Below are 8,448 nucleotides of genomic sequence, written 5' to 3'. Positions count from 1 at the left end.
ATGTTCCCGTGACGGCCGCTGGTGTCCTCGCCGCTGCCACGGGCCCTCGCCGCCGAGGCGCCCGTCTCCGTGCGGCGGCTGCACGTGGTGCGGTGCATGGCCAAGGAGCGACGGGTGCGAATGGTGGCGAAGCAGATCCAGTGGGAGCTGGCGGACATGTTGACCCGCGACCCCGTCATGCAGCGCGCCGTCCTCCCCGAGGCCTCCCTCGGCGCCGACCGCTACCTCTCCTCCCCCACCACCATCACCGACGTCGAGCTCTCCAACGACCTCCAGGTCACGCCCGGACTCTCCCTTGAAACAATGCGGCTGCGCTGCAATCTGGGATGCTGAGTTCCTTGTCTCTGCTCCGGTTTGTGTCTGCAGGTGTGCAAGGTGTATGTGTCCGTGTTCAGGGAAGAAGGTGGCCATGGCCGGGCTCAAGGACAAGACCAAGTACCTCCAGGTCACGCCCGAGCTCTCCAACGACCTCCAGGTCACGTCTGCTTACTTCCCATTTTGTTTATAGATCATTATGCTAGTTTCTGTCTTGTTTAATTGGTTAATTGTTCATTCTTGAAGTTAATTAGCTGGAGTAGTTGGTTAGTTACACACTGGTTGGTGCATGCTAGCTCAAGTGTATACATGCATGGATGTATGTGTTTTGTAGTTGAAGGAGTTCATTCTGTGCAGCCGGAGGCGTACAAGTTCAAGATCGGCGACCGGGTTTTTCGGAGGCCCGGAGACCCACCCCTGGACCAAGTTATCGAGATGCTACAGAAGCACAAGGATAAGTCTCAAGATGAAATCTAGCTAGCTGGATACAGTATGCCTTATGCTCTTGTTGATTTATTTCTTTTGCGCTCTTTTGCAGTTCTATATTGATGAGTGAGCGATCTGGTAGCAGCTAGCTAACTGCCTCTAGATTGTAACCGTGTTATGGGATGTGTGGTTGCGCATGCGTTCTACATTGTCAAATGTGTTCTCTGTTGTCACACATTGTATGCAATGTTGTTCATAGCTTTTATATTTGTTGTCATGCGATGCGGTCACTGAATTGCTCAAATTTGCTGGCCAAGTACTATGTAGTGCTGCTCTATGCTAGGCTACCAGGCTAGGTAACTTCTGTATCAAAATCATGGATTCTAATCTTTACTATTATCTTCCATGGATCAATAATGATGCATCACAGGTAGTAGTAGTAGAGTCGGACTTGGTGCTGCATTGCCTAGTTATTAGCTCCTCGATCTGTTCCTCACAGCGTGGGGTCAGCACTTTACCTCAACTTGTCTGCATTTTCTCTCACACATTAGACATGCTCATCCATAACACAATGGCAGTGCGTGAGTGAGTCCTGTAGGTATGTATGTTTTTGGGCTGGTTGTAGACGACTTTGTATGTTATGGTAGTGTGCTTGCTCTCCCTGCTCTGCTTTCGCTTGTAGAAAAGAAGAGCAGAGCAGGGTAAGTAAAACACACTAGCAACTCTCTAATTAGAACACCAGATGCTGTGCAACTCCCTACTAGTAGATACCAACCACATGTATCTACAGATTTACTACTAAATCCAATTACAGTACTACCCGATGTTGTGTGATTCCTTCCATTCTATGATTGATAAAGGAATTACTTCATTAGTAACGAGACATGCTAATCTGGTGCTGGAATTTATAAGCAACTAAATTGTGCAGAATTAAGTTTCACATTCAAATCGATGGTATGTCATGTGTGTACCATGGACAGAAATTTTAGAGCCAACAGAAAGAAATTCTACTCTTTACTGCAGAACAGTATACAACATTACTTTGTTGGTTGCCTGCTAATTGTGTGCAAACTACTTATCAATAGCTTATCAAGCACTGCCTGACTGGCTTGCATCGCTCTGCTGTCGTAGTTGTGTCGTCAGTGCTCTTTCCTCTCTGTCTGTCTATGACAGCAGGATCCATGCACCAAACCAAGAACCTGAATCTTTGTTAGGCTGCTAGTAAACTAGGTTGTACTCCTTCCAGTTGCAAGTTGGATAGAACCTGCAATTAAGTGCACAGACATACATGGATTCTGGTTCAATTCGTATGTATGGCTGTATGTGCATGCTTACGACTTTGACTAAAACTAGTTAATTCATTGTTCTACCTTGAAGGTGACCAGTCCCTAGCTGCGTGCTTTGGTCGGTCCTACTAATTTCAGTTCCTATGATTTTTAATCTCCGTTTTCTATTTTCCCTAGCTACCAAGACTTTGAGTTTGTGGTGATGGCAGTTGACACAAAGCCGATCGAAATCTTCCCCCACCCCCTGTTGCTCCCTAATGATAACAAGGTAGAAATTCTGTCCGTATGCTGCATCATATATAGTACTGCTAATTAGTTTGTATGCCGTTGCTTGCGTGATATGGTTAGACCGACGACTGTCAAGCTCATAATTCTATATGATGTGTCAAAGGTTAACAGAATATATGATATGACTTGTGTGCTGACCTCTAGTATCTTGCTTATCTGTAGTGTGTTTGTTGTACGCTTGCCTTTCTTTGGCATGCTATTCTTATTTATCAAATGAAAGGACATTCTGTTTGGCAGTGGGCGGTTTTGCTCAAAAATAAGTAAATAAGTTGTATGTGCATGCTGAAATGTTAGATGTCTGTTGGTTGCTGTATATGGGCAAGATGAATTGAATCTTGATGTGTACTTGTCAATTCTAGCTTATATTGGTGTCTTGCGATCCTAAAAAATTATTGAATCCTGCTGTGTACTTGTCAATCCTGCTGTGTGTTCATATTGCGTCTCTGTTTTCTTGTATGAACGATTTATCTCATTTTAACTAGCTGGAGAACAAAAAGCATGGTACTAACTCAGTTTTTGTTATCATTCTAAATAAGTTTCCTTTTCTTGAATGGTCTGTTCTGATTCTTCACCTTTTCTGATTCTTCCCTGCTGATTCATGTAACAGGGCGACCGAGGAAGGCATGTTGTCTGTTTTCTTGAAGGTCATTTTGTTTGTTCCCAGCCCTAACTACAGTTGTCCAGCTAGTTCGGCATGTTGTTCATATCACTATTGTAGTCCAACGAGTTTGGCATGTTGTGAGTTTGTGATTGCTTGTAAAGCTTGTAAAGTATTGTATTACACTTGTAGTCATTACTGTGATTGCCACTGTATTACACTTGTAAGGATCTGGTTGCTCTTATTTCAAGCATTATGTGTGCTTTTTGTCCGCCCATTTAAATATTGGTTCGAATATGAAGAATATGAGCCTGATAGATGGGACCCACTTACCAGAACATGACAAATGGGACCCAGTTACCAAAACCTGACAACCGGGACCCATCTGACTAGTGGATCCTTCTTTTGGAAAAAAAGAAAAACTAAATTCGTTTAGACAAAAAGGCCACAACCCAACAATAAAAAAAGTTGCAATGTTGGGCTTGGTCCATGAAGCTGATCAAAAATTGATAGAAAAAATATATAAAAAGGCCAAATTGTTGGGCTAGGCCCATGTAGAAACTCGAATTGGACCGGGCTGAATCTTATGCCACATCAGATTGCCACGCTGGATGCCTACGTGGCCTGGGGAGGTTGCTAGTGACCAAAACGCCACAGTAGACGTATTTTGGTCATAAACTTCTACGACCATTCCAGAAGAAAGGTCGCTATAGTCAGTTTATGACGGCCAGCTTTTGACCTTATGTTTTTGGTCACAAAAAGGTCACAAATTGAAAACAGTGACCATTCAGTGACCAATAGTGCTGGTCACAAGTTGACATATTTCTTGTAGCGGTTCCGATCGATTTGTGATGAGAACATTGTTCTTGGTGCCTCCTGTCATTTAGGGGTTGTGGCAGTGTCCCGGGGAGTTGAGCTCCGAGGTGTTGTCGTCACAATTTTATCGTTGCAGTTCTGGAATACCTGAGATTAGTTTCGCCGACATCAACAATCTCTTTTATGCAGTTGTTGGTGAGATAACCTCGACGCCACCCAGTACTGGGGCGGGAGTTTGGGAGTATTGCCATAACTCGTATAACGGATGCTTTTCGAAGGTTGAGGTAGACGATTTCCGAAGGTTTCTTGGTTATGTGTTGAAGGATGGATACAGCTGGATGTAGGATTTGCTAGTTTTGGGTGAGATATTATGCTTCCTCTGTATCCCCAACATCTGATTGCATAACCGGAAAGTTTTGGGAGTTTATAAGTGGAATTCAAGTAGCTCTTAGGATATCTTTCCGACAGGTGTATGATATGAAATTAGGGTTCGACGTCTAGTGGTCCGCCTATCCACGGTTGGTTTTACAGTGGTCTCGTTGTGTCTTAAAGAGTCCTTGGCTATGCCGACCCGGGGACGCTTCGTATGTCATGTGCACTGCCTTGTACATGATGGTGCTGTACGATCGAGCCCGTGTAGGCCCCACCACGAAAACTTCGAACGAAATCTCTATCATATGTTTGTTCCGGCTTATTCTGCAAGCCAATCCTTTGTTTTTGTTTTAAGTTGTGGTATTCGAGTTGCTTCGAAGTCAAATGTTGATTCCATACCTTTTCCTAAGCGGTGTTCTCATACCCCGATGTGAACACTAATCCTTCTCGATCATCGAGTTTTTCATGTCAATCCTTTTTAAACCGGTGTGCTTCTCTTCAAGTGGATCCGATCATTGCAACATCCGCAAGATCAAGTATCAGTTCTTCTCAACGGTGTTTGTTTCATCCATCCCCAAGTTGCCTTTGTTTTCCCGCCCACCCATCCTTTTTCTTCAAGGAATCCAATGTCTTAATCAACTATCCTTTTATTCTTGTGAAGTCTCTCCATTCCTTTTCCGTCAGTGTTCTTATCCGGTGATTCTCAAGAAGATACTAACGGAGCTTCAAGTTATCATTATTCATTCTTTTTCTTCTCTGGTGGAACCAATTAAAGCCTTGTTGATCATATCATTTCCTCGTTTCAAATACCTTCTCTTGCCGGTGCACCTCATATTCAGTCATTTCTCGCTATTCAATTGTTCCGGAGTGCTCAAGATATCCCGAAGATTCGTGCTTACACTCTGCTTTCGTTCAAGCTCTTTCGAGGATGTTATCTCATTCAAGCCATTTGAATTCAACCGGGGCAATCTCTCTTTGAAATCGTTCTACAGTGTATCTTTTCAGTGGGCCCTAACCCATAGGTCTTTTCCCAGGATCTTACCTGACTCTTCTAATCTTCCTGGAGTTATTCTCAAATTCTTTCAAAGTTTGACGTAAGAATGATTCTTCATCAGTCAAATTCCTTCTCCAAGATCTTTCACACTATTTTCATCGTTGGTTCAACTTTTCCATTCTACTTTATTCCAGAATATCTCAACAATTTGGTGGTGTTTCTCATCGTCATTCTCAGATTTTGAAGACCGAAGAAGAGTTTTACCTCCATATCTTATCCGTTCTCTCAGAGATTCGTGGTTCTAGTTCAAGGCCATCCTCTCATAATTGTTTTGATCGCGAAAATTCTTTTCCTTCCTCCGGAGCCCATCATTTCAGAAGACTTATTCATTGTCAGCTTTCAGCTATTGTTCTCCAAATCTTACCGGTGCATCAGTCAAATATTCTCTAATCAGTTCGTGAACTATTCGTCCTCTTGTATCTAAATTCTCTCAAGTACCTTCGTTCATTTGCTAATTCTTCCCGGTGTTTCTTTATCTTCTCTTCATTCATTTTCAATTCATACGGTGGTTCGTTCAAGATTCTTCTTACCTTGTTATCATATCAACTCATTTGCTATTTTCAATCCTACCGGTGGATTCGTCGAAGACCTTCTCAAGTTTGAGCTATATCTCTCTTAATCCTTTCTACGGGAATAAGTTGTATGCAATCCATTTGCTCGTCATCAATTTAATTGGTGAAGGATACGCATAATGTAATTCTTATTCTTGTTTCATCCAAGTGATCAATTCCTTCCTTCAGAGTTTGCTCATGACGAATAAATTCTTGATCTCTTTGGTTAATCTTCCTTTTACGGAGCTCCAAGTTATTTCAATTATATCTTTTCAAAGCTCCATCTAATCATTGCAAGGTTTCAATCTTATTCTTTTCATCCTTCACTTCCTTTGATCATCCTTTTGTTACCGGAATTCTTCATGGAGACTCTACATGATGGTTCTTAAAGGATTTAATTCCTTCTCGAAGTTTTCATCGAGATTCTTTTCTAGGGAGCTCAAGTATTCTTCATCTTGCTATCCGGAGTGTAATTCTTTCTTCCGTATCATTGGAGGTGGTATTATGTCATTCTTGATAATTTGAGTTCATGTTCCATGATTCACATGTGGTTAAGAATGAGATATTTTAAACCCATCAATCTCGTCATTGGAGTTATCTTGGGTTATAGTTCACCTAAAGCCTTCCCTAAGGAATGTTGCTATCTATCTATGGTGCTCATAAATGAACCAAGTTCTTCATTTATCCTCCCGATGAAATAGTTTCTCGTCTCCTTGTGGATATCAATCCAATCTATCGTTTCCGTCAGTGGCAGTATTTCAACTCAGTTTTGAGATGTTGTCCATAAGCCTAGAACAAGCTTACTCTTTTCGTTGTTGGTTTTCCGACAACTCCGTTCGATCCTTCTCCTAAAGATGCCTTTCAAGCTCTTTTGTGGCAGAAGTTGGCATTTTCTTCTCCATTCTCCTAGCTCAACTATCTATCTTCTATTCTTTCGTTCCGGAGGCATTGCGATGTTGTTCTTTTCACTCGTCATCTCATTTTTTTGTCAAAGATCATGTTATTTTCATGCCTATCCATTTAACCGGAGTGTTGTGCCCTTTTGCTCAAGCTCTTTCATTTTATCAAGTCTTTCATCTCTTTTCAACCGAAGTGATGTCCGAATTTGTAATTCCTTGTTCCTCTTCCCTACCGGAGTGCTTTCAACTTTGTTCTTCTTTGTTGCATTCTTTCTTTATATGGTTTAATCTTTGCAAGGTTCGTGGTTTCACTCATTTGTCAAAGAAGCAACTTAGCTTTACCTCTCCTCTTTCTCTTCTGTTGTCCCTCCGGTGTCATTCTAGATCTCGGGACGAGATCCTCTCATAGTGGTGGAGTGTTGTAGCGTCCCGAGACCAATTCGCCGGGTGTCTTCCAGTTATTTGCTGTTGTTGCGTTGTCATTGCTTGCATGTCATTCATTGCATATCATGTCATCATGTGCGTTTCATTTGCATACATGTTCGTCTCATGCATCCGAGCATTTTCCCCGTTGTCCGTTTTGCATCCGGCGCTCCTATGTCACCCGGTGTCCCGTTCTACCTCTTTCTCGTGTGCGGGTGTTAATCGTTTTCGGATTGGACCGAGACTTGTCATGCGGCCTTGGTTTACTACCGGTAGACCGCCTGTCAAGTTTTGTGTCATTTGGACTTCGTTTGATACTCCAACGGTTAACCGAGGGACCAAAAAGGCCTCGTGAGTGTTGCAGCCCAACACCCTTCCAATTTGGCCCAAAAACCCACCTAAACCCTCTCCATCATCTAGAGCGTTCGATCATGATCGCGTGGCCGCAAACCGCACCTCATTTGGACTCTCCTAGCTCCCTCTATCTATAAATATGTGTCTCCCTTTGAAATTCTCACGCAGATAAACCCTAACCTTCGTCCACCTCGCGCCGCCGGACAATTTCCCCGCCGACGGACATGTCCAGATACCACGTCGCTCCATCCAATGGGAGCGCGACACGTCATCCTCTCCGCCTCCCGCGCCCAACCGCAGGGCGCCACGTCACCGCCGCCAGCGCCCCACATCGCCGCCGCCGCCCGGAGCCCAGATCCGGCCCGCCCCAGGGCCGAACCGGGCCTCGCCGGGCCCGCTCGCCGCCGCCACTCTGCCCTAGCGCCTCCGCCGCCTCGCTGTTCATCGCCGGCCGCCGCCGCCCTAGCGCCGCCGCCGCCTGCTCCGTTGCTCGCCACCGATCGCGCCTGACCGCGCGTGCACGCCGCCATGCCTCTTGCGCCGCCGCCCGGGACCTGCGCCGCCTCGTACGTCGTCCCCGCCGCTGGAAGCTATCGTCGCCGCCACCTCATTCTTCGCCAACGGCAAGCGCCGCCGACCGCTGCTCCTTCGAGCTCCGCCGCCGCCGCGGGAGCTCATGCCGCCGCCGCCTCATGACCTCGCCGGCCGGCCTCACCGTGGCCACAGGGCTCGCCGGCCGCCCTCACCTGCCATCTCCCGGCCACCTCCGTCCTTCCACGCCGCCTCCCCATCATCGCCGGAGCTCGCGAAGCTCGCCGGAGCTCCACTCTGTCCCGGATCCATTCGCCGGGATCAGATCCACCACTTCCTCCAACCAAACAGCGCCCTCCGTCCCGGATCTCGTCATCCTGCACCGCTTCGTCCCGTTGACTTTCTCGGAGAGGTTGAAATTCCACTAAGTCCCCTAGATTCCAGTATTTTTGGGCATTTTCATTGCATCATAACTCATCATCCGTGGCTCCGTTTTGAGCGTGTAGCATATCAAAATGTTCGTCTCAACGAGTAC

The 8,448-nt window shown here is 45.4% G+C and overlaps 1 pseudogene; it reads left to right on the top strand.

Annotated features, from left to right (window-relative positions):
* On the top strand, positions 1 to 871 carry LOC125554659 (annotated as a pseudogene).
* Positions 872 to 8,448: the final 7,577 nt, after the last annotated feature.

This window comes from Triticum urartu, chromosome 4 (genome assembly GCF_003073215.2).
Source record: "Triticum urartu cultivar G1812 chromosome 4, Tu2.1, whole genome shotgun sequence".
In the NCBI taxonomy this organism is placed as follows: domain Eukaryota; kingdom Viridiplantae; phylum Streptophyta; class Magnoliopsida; order Poales; family Poaceae; genus Triticum; species Triticum urartu.
This window is presented reverse-complemented; position numbering and strand designations above follow the sequence as displayed.